The sequence below is a fragment of the Arachis ipaensis genome, chromosome B10 (assembly GCF_000816755.2).
Source record: "Arachis ipaensis cultivar K30076 chromosome B10, Araip1.1, whole genome shotgun sequence".
NCBI classification, from domain to species: Eukaryota; Viridiplantae; Streptophyta; class Magnoliopsida; order Fabales; family Fabaceae; genus Arachis; species Arachis ipaensis.
Window position 1 is genome coordinate 120,486,934 of NC_029794.2, and position 17,529 is coordinate 120,504,462.

General features: G+C 34.5%; 1 long non-coding RNA gene and 1 pseudogene across 1 annotated transcript; one reads left to right on the forward strand and one right to left on the reverse strand.

Moving 5' to 3' along the window:
• LOC107623800 lies at positions 1,199–3,259 on the forward strand (annotated as a pseudogene).
• LOC107621148 lies at positions 15,676–16,133 on the reverse strand. The gene is made up of 2 exons (XR_002355760.1): positions 16,062–16,133; positions 15,676–15,748 (listed from the first exon to the last, which is right to left on the reverse strand). It is a non-coding gene; the product is annotated as an uncharacterized LOC107621148 (long non-coding RNA).

Below are 17,529 nucleotides of genomic sequence, written 5' to 3' on the forward strand. Positions count from 1 at the left end.
TTTGTTGCTTATGAGAATGGCAGTTTTAAATATGAAGATTGACATATATAATGCTAAGTCAACTAACTGTCTAACTGTAATTATTTAGATTTTCTTTATTTAAAAAATAAATGTATTCTCGTTGCTGTGTGAATGAATGCTTTTGTTGTGTTTGATAAAATGACAGGGTTCAATTATAGCTATTACTATGGTTGTTATTATACTGAGCCAGAACCTTTTTTCAATTTATATCATAATTTCATGCTAGTTTGAGGGATTGTAGTTTACTCAGCTGCCAGCTCAGTCAGTTAGAATTAGAAGTAGTTAGAAGCTGTTTAGTTAGTTAGTTATACTAGATGAATAGTTAGACTTAGCTAAGTATGTTCCAGGAATAAGCTTGGTCTGCAAACCAGCTTTAGCCTCCTTTCTGTGTACACAAGAGTAGAGAATTTTAGTTCAGATTGTAATCATACTTTATCCTTCTCTGTTCCATATAATACTTATTCTATTATTTATTTTTCATCATTGACAATATAGCTTGTTATATTACCGATACAGAGATGGCGAGAGTACGCATCAAGAGGACTATCGGGGTAAACATCATTTGGTTGCAACCAACGAAATGAAATTCTACTTGGATGCTTCCCCAAAACAAAAGCTTATTTCTAAGGAGTTCAAGAGAGGTACATTTTCTCCTTGCAGATGGGATGCAAATCAGGTATGCTTTACTCCATATTTCACATACAAGATTTGCATGTGGCCCTTAATCTCTAGAAATAAGTATAGAAGCCTGCATTGGCCCAATTTGTATTTTGTTGATTGATATATATAGATTCTATTGAAAGTTGGATACCACCTTTATAAGTCTTTACAGTGCCTCTTTGTTATTCATAATCCAAATTGGTCGTTCATGCAGATGGTATTAGTCCTGGTGGGATTCGCTCTTGGATTAAGAGGTGAATTGCCAACCAACACTTTAGATGAATCTCAATAATCAATATATCATTCAAGCATTTAATAGAGTCTTAATTCCTTACTTTATATACGTGTTTAGGTGAACTGTATGTTGTTTTCTTCAATTTAAGTGAACAAAAGACAGTGATAAGTACAAAGACATCGTCTCTGGCTGAAGTATCTTTTTCTGATAAATTGAACCAATTCAGAACTTGATTTGCAGAGAGCAAAGCAAGGATTTACTAGAAGATTATGGGATTGATGAAGAGTGAGGGTCTGTTGGCCAGAATTGGTCTATCACGTAAGTTTTCCAATTTCCCACTAAGTTTATTGGGTTGTAACTATTAGAAGAAGACTTATTTTTATTGATTTTATCACATAACCACATCCTCCATTGCATATACACAACTACTTGTTTAAATTAAAGTAATTGAGCCTCGATCACTAATTTAATTTCTTATTTTGAGACACCGAGGATAGCAAGTGTCAGAAACTCCGGATTGATAAAATATGATGCAGTTGACTATACATTATAATAAAGAGACCAACTAATTAAGGGGTCGGGGGTGACTTGCTTTACTATTTGGACCAAATTCTACATTAAGTATATTTATAATCAATTCATTCAATTATGCTTGCTTTTTTACTATAGTAGAATAATTAAACAAAGAAGAACAGTATGTGCATTATTTAGCTAATTTTACTCATAAATTGAGATAGATTGAACGTTAGTTTTAATAATGGAGTCTATATACTAGATAGTGCATTAGTGCTTCCATAATGTTATGGTTTCAAGTGTTTGATGCAATTCACGTGAAACAAATGGCAATGAGCCCTTAGAAGGAAATTCAAAATATATAATCTGACAAATTTGTCAAGATACTTAGAAGTAGCATTGTATTTTTAGATGTTAAATTAAGCAAATTGGTTTGTTATAAGCTTCTCAATGCTTTTGCTTATTCCTGGCTCTTGTTAAATTTAGTTTACTTTTGGTTATTTTCGAAGGTTGTGGAGATGGAAGCTGATATATTGAAGTCTTTGAAGTTTGAATTGGGTGGTCCAACAGTAAAGACCTTTCTAAGGTGCATGCACATGTAATTCATGAAATCTTTCATCGACGTATTGAATCATCTTTTCTTAGCTATACTTTTTTCATTGACATGTTGGCTCGCTTTGCATTTCATTTGTATGTGCAGAAGATTCTCTAAAGTTGCTCAAGAGAGCAAAGATGTAAGTGAACTCTTGTTTCAATATACTAGTTGCTAATTTTTAGAAAGCATGTTAGTATGTTAGTGATAGTAATTTACTCTATACTAATGAAATTGCCAAAAATATTGTTTCTAGTTTATCAGTTGACTAACATTATTCCTGTTTCCTGGTGCAGACATCAGACTTGCAATTTGAGTTTCTCACTAGCTACCTCGCAGAGCTCAGTTTGTTGGATTATAATTGTGTAAAATTCTTGCCTTCTTTGGTGGCAGCATCTGTTGTATTTCTAGCAAGATTTATGCCAAGTCCAAAGACACATCCTTGGGTAATGTTTCATTCTTCTAAATCACAGATTCAATATCCAAGTTGGATTCAATTACTAAATTAAACGTTTTGTTTACAGAATGCAGCACTTTATCAACTCACTAGATATAAACCTGCCGAATTAAAGGAATGTGCTCAAATATACATGATCTGTACCTCAGCAGGAGAGGTGGCTCTTTGCAAGCTGTGAGGGAGAAATACAAACAACATAAGGTAGTTGTTTTCCACTAATTAGGAACCTGAATTTATATCGCCACATGAATAGATCTGTTTGAATTGTACTTGACACTGTTAGTTTGTGAAAATATCCTTAGTTATTTATTTCTGGTAACTTCAATAGATGGTTATAGTACATTTTTTTATCTGTGTATGAGTTATGACCGTGATGCATCTCCATCAGGTTTATGATTATCTTATTGATACTGCTGCTCGTGATCAAACAAGAGAGTGCACCAATGAGTTCTTGGAAAGTGTTAAAAGCCATGACCTAGCAAAAGCTGAGATTCTCAACATAATAAACATCAGGCCCACCAACATAGTCGAAATTCCATCACTAGAAGAGTTAGAAAAGTTAGGAAGTAGGTCTTCTGGAGTGAGCAACAAAGAAGCATGATCTTGCATGATAAATATTTTATGTATTAAGGATATATATATAGATAGTAAGACGAATTATTGAAAAATGTTATCTTTGATACTTTGTTTTTGGATTATGACTCTTGATTTTCGGAGATTATGTATGAATTAAAAATCTTGTTATAATGTTTGATTTAAGGCTATGCCTTTTGATTATTAATAGATTTTAAAGTTTGAATTCCAAAAATGTCACTTCAAATAGGTAGTTTCAATTTCATTTTAAAGAGTATAAAATTGTCATCAAACTTAGGTAAAAACAATGATTAAAAATCGCCATTTTAAACGAAAACGGTGCCATTATATTCTGGTAAAAATGACGGTTATAAACTGCCATTTTAAACGAAAAGGATGCCATTAAACCCAGGTAAAAACAGCGGTTAGAAACTGCCATTTTAAACTAGGAGGATGCCATTAAACACAGGTAAAAACGGCAGTTAGAAACCGCCATTTTAAACGAGAAGAATGCCATTAAATCCTGGTAAAAACGGCGGTTACAAACCGCTATTTTAAACAATAACAAAACCGCCGTAATAACCAGAATGGCGCCCAGAATACCGGCGTTTCTTGGAGGCGCCGTTTTTGGTAATAATGGAGGTTGTAACCGCCGTAATTTTCATAAAAAACCGCCATTTTAACCCCTTTTTTTGTAGTGCCACTTCTATCATGGAAGCCGAGTTTATTGCTTGTTTTGAGGCTACATCACAAGGTGTTTGGTTAAAGAATTTTATCTCTAGGCTTAAGATTATGGATTGTATCTCTAGGCCATTGAGAATATATTGTGACAATTCAGCTGCTGTATTTATGGCTAAGAATAATATAAGTAGTAGTCGAAGTAAGCACATCGATATTAAGTACTTAGCCATTAAAGATCGAGTTAGGTCTAATGAGGTACAGATAGAGCATATTAGTACTAAACAGATGATATCTGATCCTTTGACAAAAGGCATGCCACCAGAATTGTTTAAGGATCATGTTACTAGTATGGGTTTATGCTCTGTAACGTCACTTGTATGACTTATGTTATATCATATGACATATTTGGATATGAAATTCTTATTATTATTTGTTTCTCATTTGGTTAGTATATATGCGCATACATGATTGAGAATGACAAATAAAATTCAGTGAAGGACCTAGAATAAGCATTGGGCTTATTCCTACAGAAATACCACATAAAGATTTTATTCAATTAGGAGATGTTACATTGTAATACATATAAGGTAATACTTGATTAATGAGAACCTACCGCTATAATTCGTGTAATTTATCTTAATTGTTTAAGCATAGTATGTAATTATAAACTATACGTAACAAATGTTGGACCAAGTGGGAGAATGTTAGAATTTTTATTCTAATTGTGGTCCAATTTGTTAATATAGAAATTAGTTTGGGTGGTGTTGTAATTATTGATTAATTATATTGGCAGTTGATCTGTTCTTTGATGGAAAGAACACGACTGTTCATAAACTTTATAAAGTTTGGGTCCCCAATTCTGATTACAGATATAACAAACAAACACACTTTGATTCCATCTCGTTCTGTGATTCAAGAATTGGAAGTTCCAAATTAAATCAAAGAATTTATTGGCAATGACTGGAGGTACGTAAATTACTGATTTTATAAAATATCTAACATATACACCTCCACCACCATCACTCATTACCATTTCTCATTTTCGTGAACATACAACCGAAGCCCCCTCCCCTCATTCTTAATCATCCTTCTACTCTTCCTCCATTCACATTCATACCACATTTCCTTTCTTTATCCTTCTCTTCCCCACTATTTTTTTCCTTCTTTGCTTAGAGACAAGCAAAAATTTTAATTTTGGTGTTACTTTTGATTGAGCAAGCTCTACACAAAAGGAATGACACCCAAGTCTCAAGCTTCCTCATCAACAAAGAGAAAAGGAAAGGAACCGGCTGCTTCTTCACATGATGCAACACGGTTCCTCTCCAAATTTTATGAGGACCACTTTTACAAGGCAATGAGCAAAAAGAAGGTCATTTCCGAAGTGCCTTTTAATTTGAAACAAGGACAGTACCTAGAAATTCAAGAACAAATCATAAAAACAAGATGACAAACTCTCTGTGACCCACATGTAAAAGTAGGACAACTGTTGGTTCAATAATTCTATGCCAATGCATGGCTCACTAATGAGGAAACTCATAACATAGAAAATTTGAGTTACAAGAGCTATGTGAGAGGGAAGGTGATTGACTTTAGTCTGGAAAGCACCCAGAGAATTCTCCGCTTGAGAGTCTTGGCCTCTTCATCATCGGCAGTGACTTACAAAGATAGGCTGAATAATGATCTAAGATATGATGAGGTGGTCAGAGACATTTTCCTCCCCTAGTATGCAATGTGTAACACCCTATCACACTAAGTTTCACCTTATAGCCGTGAAGCAAAGGCGATAAAGCATCACGACAGTTCTAAAGCTCCATAAAATAGTATATAATCACAAAATAATATAACTAAAAGCCCAATGAAAGGGATAGAAGATCAAGGACATATAAAACAGAGATATAAAGCGCGAAGCATTCACACCCGATAACAAAAGCACGTTGGCACGAATAAGAACAAAATATATAAAACCTTGCAAAAGCTCCAAGATATACAAAGTAGTAAGTAAAGTAAATAAGTTATATATATATATCAGAAGATACATCAGAGTTCTGTGCGTCCAATGCACCATTGAGGGGAACCTCCAGTAGCTCCAATCTCCCCTTCGTTCAACGCACCCTTCAAATGCACCTCTAATAGCTGCCCAACAAGCCTTACGTTCAATGCACGGTTCTATGCATCTAACACACTATGCACAGAGGCTCCAGGATCCCAAATTTTGGGCCAGGCATTCAACACACAAGCCATGCGTTAGACGCACCACATCAGCCAGCTCCCAGAGCCTTCCAAATTATTCACTAATCTCTCCAAATCTCAAGCACTTGATTGGATGATCCAAGGTTAAGCACAAGCCCATGTTATCAAGCCTTAATTACCAATTATGAAGAGAATCACCAATGGCTTAACTTGAGAGAGAAAACTATGTGAGAAGCATTAATTAGATTAGATTTGATTCTGTTTTATTTGATTGAGTTTTGAATTCTGAATTTTAGGTTTAGGGTTATCATTTAAAAGGAGTGAGAGACACACACGTGAGCTCTCTTCTTTCAGTCGTTTTTAATTCATTGTTTTTGTTTCCTTTGCACCATGAGCGACTAATCTCCTTTATTAAGGTTAGGAGCTCTGTTAATTCTAATGGACTAATGTTATAAATTTTCTAATTTTTAATAATGCATTGATGTTTTCTTAAGAAACAAGTTTTCATTCTTCATCACAAGGATTTGAATGTATAGGAAAATAGTTCTAATCCAAATTGAATTCTATTATTAACTTGGAAAAGTTGGTTATTGGAACTAAGCTTGAAAACTTCTTCTCATAATTCTTTAAGTTTTAAAACTAGTTTTGATAAGTGACATTAAATCAACTAGGTTTAGTTCTTAACAATTGTGTGGCTTTAAATCAGTGAACGTGCCTCACCTCTTTTCATAATTAATTGATCAAGGACCAGCAATTCATCATGGTCCCAAACCGGACTGGGTGCCTCCTTCTGCTATGCCCCCTGCAAATGCAGCGACGACGTCAACAGAGCCTGTGGTGGGTGATTCCTCCAGTGCCCCCAGCAGGATGCCCCTCCACCACCGTTCATCATCCGGCTAGGGATTTGGCCTGATGGCTTGCAGTCATTGTTCAATTTTTTAATCTTAAGTTTGTTTATCTTAAGTTTATGTGTTTCTATGTGTTTGTTAATGTGAGGTTTCTTCTCTGACAGGTTTGCACCAAACTCCAATGCTTGCACACAGGAGATCAACAAGGTCATTAAGTCCATGTACGATAGCCCATGGCCGACCTACACGCAGATCTCGGTTGAGACCAGAGAGCGATGGTTTTCAAAAGTGGGCGGAAAGAACCCAATTTTGTTTGAATTAATTAACTGTATTTAAACTGTATTTTATTCTGCTAACTAAACTTGGTAAATCACTTTGTGTAGTAGAAATTCATATGGGATGCAGAACACAATCGCATGATCCGGAAGATCTATGACCACCGGGCAGCTGAACAACTTCAGTAGATGATGAGCGACATTTGTCAGGAGAAAGATCGCCTAACATCGTAAAATTGTCCAAACATCAAGAAAGAACTGGAGGCTTAATTTAGAGATAACGAGGGGTTCAAGTGTCGCCGTCTGATGAACGTTGCTAACAAGGCTTCGCCCAAGTCGTCGAGGTATACGAGTGGGTCTGCGACCTTCATGAAGACTGTAAACCCCGCATAAAATTACGAATAGTTAGATAATAAATTAATTATTAATCAAATAAATTAGAAAAAATGGAATTTTATAGTTCAATGAGTTTGAACAAATTAAAATATGAATTTTGACACTAATTTTAAAGGTTTTAGCCCAAAATAGGGTCGAACGGGCCAAACCAGGCCTAAATTGGGCCCAAGGCCCAACCAACAAAACCCAATACATATAGGGCCCGTTTAGAAAGCTTCAAAAGATACTTTTTTGAGCATTTGACTTATGAAAAGTAGGAATATTAATGTCTGGTGCAATTTTCAAAACTAAATTGGAGCTTTCTAAGAAGCTATTTAAGTGCTTATGGAGAAGTTAAAAAAAATGACTTCTCTCGTAATAAAAAGTTTTTTTTATCATATTTCTTTTAAAATAAACACTTTTAGAACTAAAAAACCAAACACAAAATAACTTATTTATAAGCTACTTTTAATATAAGTATTTATTGTTTAAGTTATTTTTTTAAAAGGAGCTTAATTAAGCTGTTTACCCAAACTGGGCCTTAATGAACTCTCCTTCTTCCTCATTCATTCAGCAAGAAACGCTAAAGAGGGAAAGGAGTTCATGGAACCCTAACTCAAATTTCCATCCAATTTTAATCTCTTATATCTTCTAACTCTGACCTCCAATCACCGCACCGTTTGCATCCACGCGTCCACTGCGTCGAGCTCTACAAAGCCCAATAATTGATTTGATAAGGAAGTCATATTTTCAGTTTCAATTTTCTCTTCCCCAATTTCAAAAATTCAATATTTTGGGTGTTGAGATTTTTGGTTTATTTGATGTTTTAGGGTCAAATTAGCTTGAGGAATTAGCAAACTTTTGTTTGATTAAGGCACGGTAAGGTAAGGATTCTCAAATCCTAGTGAATTCCTTGATTAATTGTGGTTGAGCATCAAGTTTGTGTATATGAATGTGGTAGTATGTAATAGGTTGTGTATATGTGAAATTGGAACACGTTTGAGGAGATTAGAAGCTTGGTGGAGCTTTGGGTGCTACGATCTTGGAGGTTGAGAACCTTGGGGCTGAGTTTTATGCAAATTTGAGGTGTCTTTGGCTTAGGGGAGAAATCGGCTAAGGTATGGTTTTGGTTTCTCGTATGTAATATATAATGTGTCGTGAAAACTTAGGCTAGATGACCCTAAGAAAGGTTGTATGGTATGTATGGTTGAGGATTAATAACTTGTGTTGATAATTATTGTTTTGGCAGTTGAAATGTATATTGAATAATTGATGATGGTAAATGTTGAGTAATAATGATGATGAGATTGTGTGATGATAATGAATTATGAAAATGATGTTACATAGAGAAGTTTATATATGGTTTGTGTTGAAAATGGTTGAGAGTAATTTGGTTAGGAGTTATTGATAGCGAATAACGATTATGGGTATGGGGTTGTAATGGTTGTGAAAAGAGGTTATGTGTTTTGAGGTTTTGGTAGGAAATAAGGATTTGTGTTGTTTTTGAAAATCTAATTTTTGACCAACTTCGGCGAGCCATAACACGGCTTCTGAACCCTCAAATTTTTTCAAACTTGATTTAAATTAAAATTGGATCCGTAAAGTTTATGCCGTTCAAAGAATAGATGAAAAATATTTTAAAACGAAAGAGTTATGTGCGTTTGAAGTTTGGTGTGCGAAAAGTGAATTTTGCAACTTTGGTGGTTTTGGGGGGAAAATAGAGGCATGCGTATGCGACTGGCACACGCGACGTGAACGGTGGCCACTGCCCAGATGTCTCATGTATGCGGAGCAATCCCGCGTATGCGGACCCTCGCTTTTTACACCCCCTGCGTACGTGAGACACACGCACGCGATGCAGGATTTCATTTCGGGTTTGCACCCCTGCGTATGTGGGCAAGTGACGCATACGCGGGATGGGAGATTTTCAAGTCCACGTATGCGGCTATATGAAGTGCGTACGCGGGCCCCTGTTTTTGCAACACATGTGATTTTTTTATGTTTTACCAATCCTCTAGCTTCCCAACCTCTTTTACCTATCTTTTTTGGTCCGATACCTAGCTTTTGAACTTAGGAAGGATTTTAGACCCGTAGAGGAAGTTGAAAAAAGAAGAAATTGAGTTAGAAAGTTGTAAATAAATATGTATATGAGATGAATAACAGTTAAGTTGATATTGAATGAGCTGAGGAAGTGTGGAAGGTTGAGTATGAGATGTATGAGGTTGAAATGATGCCGATTAATTGAAAATGAAGAATTATTATTGAAATATGATTGATGATTAAATGATTATGATTAATTGAGGAAGTGCGAAAATGTTGCGAGTATGCCAGAGATGCATATATGAGTTAATGAATGAATTTGATAATTGAGGCCTAATTGAGATTGTCGATGTTTAGTATGTTTAAGTTTTCTTTCTGTTTGTAAAGTGTGTCGGGCACTATATCCCAAGAGCGTGGCGGGACCTATATCCCAAGAGCGTGGTGGGCACTATATCCCAAGAGTGTGAGAGCACTTTACCCTGATAAGTGTGTCGGGCACTATATCCCATGAGTGTGACGGGCACTATATTCGAAGAGCGTGGCGGGTGCTATATCCCAAGAGTGTGGAAACACTTTAACCCAAGAAATGCAACGGACACTTATCCCATGAGGGTGACGAATACTATATTCTGAGAGTGTGACGGACACTATATCCCAAGAGTGTGGAGGCATGTCAGAGAGACGATATCCGAGTTATCTACCGAGTGTGTTAGGTTCTGGCAAAGTAACCGACACATGAGCTCACAGCTAGTAGGAAAGGCATACATCATATGCATATGTGTGTTTTATTTGATTGTGCATTAATTGGGTTGCCTATGTGATTATTATGCTTACCTGCTATATTTGCTACTTGCAGTATTTGTATCCTACTTGTGTTTGCTTTGTCTGTATTACTTGTTTATGTACCGGAGTTTTGGAGGATAGGAGGAAGGCAAGAAGCTGAGGGAATAAGTTAGAATTAAGTAGAATTGAGTTAGGATTAAGAACCTTAGACAAACTACCCTATTTATGGTCTTCAATTTATAAACTTTAGGATTTAAATCTAAGTGTCGAAGTTCTAGGATTGCTCTGGCTTTCCCGGGACCTTATATCTTATTTATGTAGGCACCATTATCATGCTGAGAACCTCCGATTCTCATACTATATATATGTTGTTGTTTTCATATGCAGGTCGAGAAGCACCTCGTTGAGCACCTGGAGTTTTCTCTGCAAGCAAAGATGGATATTTTTGGGATTGATGTATTTTGTTTATGCACTGTTTATAGGTTTATAGACTCTCCTACATGTATATATTACTTATGTTTAATCCTCTTAGAGGCTTTTGGAGAACTAGGTACTTAACTTATGTATGTCGGGGTATTTGGGTTATACTTATATACTTATGTATGTAAATATTCTCCGGCCGGCCTTGGCTTCACAGGTCGAGTCCGGAGCTTGCTATCCTGTATTTTGGTACTCTTTCGTTTATATATTTCATGTCTTACCCTTATCTGTTTACCGTTTTACGTTTTCTTTACGTTGGGCTTTTATTTTTTACATATATATATTATTTTAGAGGTCGTAATACCTCACCACCTCTGTTTTATGAACTTAAGTGTAAAGCTCTGTGTGGTAGGGTGTTACAAAGACGAAGAGAAGACTGGTAAGAAATTTGGCATTGTTTAATATTTTAGTAGTTACTTGAATTAGTTTTTTTAATTTGTTCATTTATTTTATAAGCATGTAATTGATTTATAAGCATTCTTGTTTTGAATATGATCTTTGGTGTTATCCTTGCTCTATTGATATATACTTATATAGTCCTGTATGAACTGAACTGAGCTGAGCTGATATAGAACTGTTACGTTGGTTTAATTGGTTGATTTGTGTGGTTGATGATGAGAGAATGTTTGAACCATATACAAAGTGGGTTCATAGTTGAACTGGTTCTGATACGGCTTGACTAGTTTATAATGTGTAAAAATATATTGGTTTATTTTAATTTAGAATGGTTAAACTAGGTTGTAAGCATGTAGGATGCTTGATGTCTCTGGAATTGTAATAGAAAAGTGTTTTACCCAAAACATTTAGCATTTGTATTATAGCATCCTAACTTCCTAACTTGAATTCATTTACCAAAATTTGTTGTCATTAAACTGAATTTTGTGATAATGATGGGGGTGATGATGATGAAGACTAGAATAATAGTTAAGAAAAGAAAACACTACTCCATATCTAAAATTAAAGATAAAAAGGTATTTGTCACTCCAAGCTTCTTATTGTTCTTTTTCTTACTTCATCTACTTCTTTTAATTTTAATTTCTAGTAGCTTAATATCCTTTTAACTTGTTTAATTTCATATATCATTAATTTATTAGGTACTATATGGTGTTGTTAATGTGACATCATGAGCAATATTGTGTATATCTATCTATAAGTATGTTAAGGGTTTGAAATATTTAGTGAGTTTGATAATGATATTTATTATAACCATATATAGCCAGTAGCTTAGGAATTATATGCTGATGATCTTAGTTGTTAAATTTTGGATTATCATTATAATAAACAAGGATGATGATTAACATATCTAGGACTAAGGATGATGATTTTGGATTATCATATATATTTATCTGTCATTGTTTAATTTGTCATTTATTTTTTTGGTTGATATATTAATTTGTAGTCTAAGTCGTTGGATCTTATGGCGATACTGGCGGAGACTTTCAAGTATACCCATATTTTGAAGGTAAACAAGGAGAGATTTGTTAACGAGCAGTTTGTGGCCCATTATGTGAGTTTAAATTAATCCTAAGTTTCTACTTTAATTGGTTTAAAATTAATTATTTAACTATTATCGTAATCACAACAAACATGTGTGACATAGGAGGAGTACACGCAGAGGTTGGAGGTCGTGACCCAGCAATCTCAACCGCCTAGTGGGGAAGACGAAATCGGATTTGAGACCTCAGTGGTAGATCCTGGTAGGGTTTAGCGCGAGACCGCCTTTGAACACCACAAGAATCGCTGCTTCGGGTTGGGGTTGTTCTTCGCCAATGGCCTCCGCTCCTCCGCGTTGGAAGCTTCTTTTGTCACCAGCCTTGCTAATTCCTAAGAAGTTGTTGACTTAAGGGAGGAGGTGTAGAAGTTAACACAAGAGCTTCACTAGTAAGCGGAGCAATTTGAGCAGAGGTATCGAGACCTTCTTACACGCATTGCCGTTAGCTCGGACCTGACGGAGAAGTTGGAGTAGCTCGATCGGTTGCGATAGCAAATGTAGGAGTACAGCCAGCAGATGCGTACTAGAGGCAACGACACTGCTGGTTCCGACGGCAATGATGCTAGTGGGGCACCAACGGCAGCACCTACTCCGCCGCCTCAGTAGGGGGACCATGACGCTGACGACAACGAAGATTTCAGGATCTGTATGGGTTAGGGTTGTCTGCATTTTTATTTGTCTACTTCATTGTATTCTACATCTATGATATTTTATTGTATTCAAGCAATTTATTTTTTAATAAAATAATTTGTTGATTTCTGCTAACTTTATATTTCTACCAATAATTTTGTTAACAAGAGTCTACTAATTGTGGCTTAACTATGCCAAAAAAATAAAAATAAAAAATATTACTGTCAAATTTACCAACACAATCTTGCCAAATCCATTGAAAAAGCCGATGAAAAATCCGCTGGTAATTAGTGTCGAACGAAAGAATCCGATGGTAAGCAGTTTTCGGCGACATTTATACCGTCAACTCAAGGACGACAGTAAATCTGAGAGTAACTTTTTTACCGGCAGATTTATTTGATGAATCTGACGATAAATCCAATAGTAATCAGTGCATTTCTTGTAGTGATCACCAAAGAATTGGGGTTTGATTAACTATAATTTTTCATGGATACATCTTTACATGATCAAAGTAGATAGTGAAAAGCATTCCTCCTAAAATTTAAACATCTTCGAAACCTTAACACTTTTATTCATATTACTTTCTTAACCGTTTACAATTTGCTTTCATCTAATTCTCTATTTATTATATTGATTACCTCTAAAATTTAATTTTCAATTGTCAAACTAGATTAATTAGTTAACCATTGCTTGCTTAGTCCATTAATTCTCATGGGAACGATAACTCACTCACTGTGATATGTGTTACTTGATACAATTCGATGTCCTTGCCAAATTTTGGAAAAAATCCATCATTCCTCTTCTTAATTTTTTTCTCCTCTATCATCATCATCTACTTCGTGTGTGTGTGCGCGTGCGTGTGTATATGTTTTTAGCAAAACTATTGAACAAAAAAATTTGGGTGCACAATACATAACCCAGAACTACAAAATAAAACTATTCAGCACAGAAGTTTTCATGCACAACACAGAACTCAGAACAATAGCAATAGAAGGAAATTTTTTAGTTATGTAGCAAAATTTTTTAGGCTATGTGTGTAAAATTTTGTGCTATATCAATAAGTTTATGTGCTATATATAAAATTTTCTATGTTAATTATATGCAAAAAATTCTATACTATATCATCAAGTTTATGCGTTATGTATAAAAATTTTTGTGCTATGTGCATAATTTTGTTTTCTATATCAATAAGTTTCTTTATTTTCCAACAAAAATTCCTGCACTATATCAATAAGAAACACAGAAAAAAAGAAAATGCACAGGAATATTAGTTTTTATTAAATTTCTATTAACTTAGTTGGATTTAGTTACAAAAATATTTATATGTGTAGAAGAACTGTTAATATAATGTATACATGGACATATATATAATAAGGATCTAAGAGTCATGTTACTAAAATATAGTACACCTATGTATATATAGGCAGCATTTGGTTTATATATGCCTTTAAACAGAAACACAAAGACAAGGACGTTAGAGATATAGACACAAATTATTAGTATGTATATATTGTGTTTGATAAAATATTGGACAAGATAAAATAAAATTTAAAAAGTACATATTATTATTTTCATAATAATTTTTTTAAAAAAATAAATAAATCATTCACTACTGCTGCCACCACTTTCACTACCATAGATTCATCATCACAAACACTTCACCACCATAAATCAGTCAGTAATGATTTCACAAGAATAAGTAAGAACACTATTTATTTTCAAAAAAAAAAGAAAGAAAAAAGAAAAGAGAAAAGAAGGCGACAGAGAAACAGAATTGCGAAAGTGAAAAAAGAAGGCAACAAAAGAAGAAAGTGGCAGAGATAAAAGACGACAGAGATGGAGGTGGAGCCAAAACCAAGGAGAGAGACGGCCGTGACAAACTCGAAGAGGAAGAAGGAGAGAGGCGAACGTGAAGGAGGAAGAGAAAAAGTCGGCGGATCTAGACGAATAAAGAGGAGACGCCATGACGACGACGAATCTGGACGAAGGAGGAGGGGACACTGCGCACAACGACGGATCTAGACGAGCACTACAAGAAAAACACCCATTCAGGTACACTTGAAAAATGTAGCTAAAAGTGAAAAAAATGATGCCTTAGGCTAAGGCTACACTTTTCTCGGGCTACGGAGACGCTTTAGTGGGGGATGCCTATTCGGCCGTTGCCTATTCTCAAAGGCTACGGTTTTTTACACCAAGGGCTACGCTTTTGATGTTTGGGAATAGGGTGCGTTTTTCAAGTGATGCTGTCTAGGATCAAAGGCTACGTTTTTCAGCTTCTATTTTTACTAGAATAGGCTACGCTTTTCAGTGCTAATGCATCACCTTTGAAGCATAGCCACATTGTATACCATGGCTACCGTTTATAAGTGTAGCCTTAGATCCCTCTTATTTTTTTTGTATTCTTTAGCTACTATATATAAGTGTAGCCTTAGGTCCCTTATTATTTTTTTTTCTGTATATATATAATAATTATTAATACAACATAATATTTAGTAATATGATTACATGTATAATAATTCTGTATTTTTAATTAAATGAGTTAAATATTATAAAATAATAATAAATACATAATTATACTAAATAATTTTTTTAAATAATAAAAATTATCTCTAACCAAAATATATTTATAATAATGATCCAAAAGTACTAGAATGAAGTTAATTGTGAGTATTCATACATCTCACACTAAAGTAAGTATAGTAATATCAAAATAACCATAATACCACTTAAAATTTACTACTAATACTCTACGAAAAACATATCCTACATAAGTATCTTCTAATAAAAGTCATTAGTAGTCAACTATACATGTATCCATTTCCAACAGACCAACACTACTCTATCTTTGCCAATAAACCACAATAATAATCAGCTTAATCTTCATTATCATCCTCAACATTATCCTGCATAATTATATAGAAAAGAAATTATTAGAAAAATATTCATAATGACATTCGCAATTATAAAAATTAAAAATCAAACTCAAAACTATCAATGACTAATATCATTAATTTACCTCTGCCTTCTTTGTTCTTTACTAAATGCTGGCCACACTTGCAAAGATATATATGAACATGGTAATCAAATCACACAAGTCAGAATCGAGAATTGCACCATCCAAACTATCTATGCTAGCCAATGTTCTATATCCACTAATTTTTTTTTTTCAAAATTTCAATAAATTTCGCTTTGGAGATATGAGAGTTAAGAGTTCACCTTTATAGGAGGGATTTATCAGTGTTTCATATATTAAATTAACAATGTCATCCAAATGAATCTAGGAAAACCTGTACAAAAAGAAAGAAAAATAACTTAATTATAGCGCCTTTCTAAAATTAAGATGCAGCCGGGAACCAATCAATAATAGCTAGAAGATGTGGGACATGCCATTGTTTTTCAGAGCCTATAAGTCCACCAGCAAACATCTTGAAGAGAGGTATCATTTTAGCTGTAGAAGATTAAACACAAAAATATAATGAATTTTAGGAACTTCAGATAATATTTGATATTAAATCATAAATTCAAGTAGTTACAGGCTAATACTTAGTGCTTCACCATCTTTACCAAGAACAACACCAATGCGAATTAGAGCTACTCTAACATCCCCGTTTACTTTTAAGGCTGTTGATTCCCATTTTCGACATACCTGAAAAGATAAGACAGCATCCGTCAATGTGACCTATAACGTAAGAGATGGTATATATCGCGAAATGCTCCATTAATTTGAATAACAACTGATGTGCTAATCAGTTAGTATTCAAGTTTAATAGTATTTCAGGTGAAAATGTAAATGACTGTATATCTTCATAAAACCTGCTGAGTAACACTCAGAATATTCTTTTGAGGTTCTATAATTTTAATATTTTGCATTCTCTGCAACAGTATCAACAAACATATGTTCTTACCTCGGCCAAGTAATCATTTTTTGATGGAATTTGTTCATTAAACACTTGTGTTTCACTGGTGCCTGAACAGTGAAAAGAAGTTAAAGACATTTTATATGTAAAATCATGCATACTTCTCTATCAATTCAAGTGATTCTAAAGAGTGCACCAAAGCAGTTAACAACCAATAAGCAAGAAAATAATCGACCAGTAGAGAAGAAGATTTGGCATATGAATATACTATAGTAACCAACAGTTGTTGCACTAACGAAAACTTTAGGTTGAATATCCTCTGGCGTACTGTTTATCAATTCTACAACCTTTGCTATTAAATGGATAGGTCAGAAGAAGAATAAGCAATTTCTTGTAAGTAAAACTTGCTTAACTTGATACACATATATTTGTCAAGAAAAATATACATATAAAAAGGTTCATTTTCAATTTGTACCATCAGGAATCATATGCTTACTTTTGATGTTACTCTAATCCTGCTTTGCTTGATTTTTATTTTTATCTGTAGAATTAAGATGAGCTTTGGAAATAACCAAAACTCTATGAATCTTTAAGTCAATACAATTCAATAATGACAGTGATAGAAACAAGGCAATAACCTCCGAAGAGCATCTGGTACTTATGGGCATTCCAGCCAAGTTAACCACCCCTGTTGAGCCCTAAATGCTATTCTTCCATTCCGACTCCTCTGCAATCTTAATTCCTGAAAAGTCTTTCACTGGAAGGACAAGGCAAAGTTAACCAATGAATCCAAAGTGCATGATCTGTCTACCTTTTTATTTTTTTAA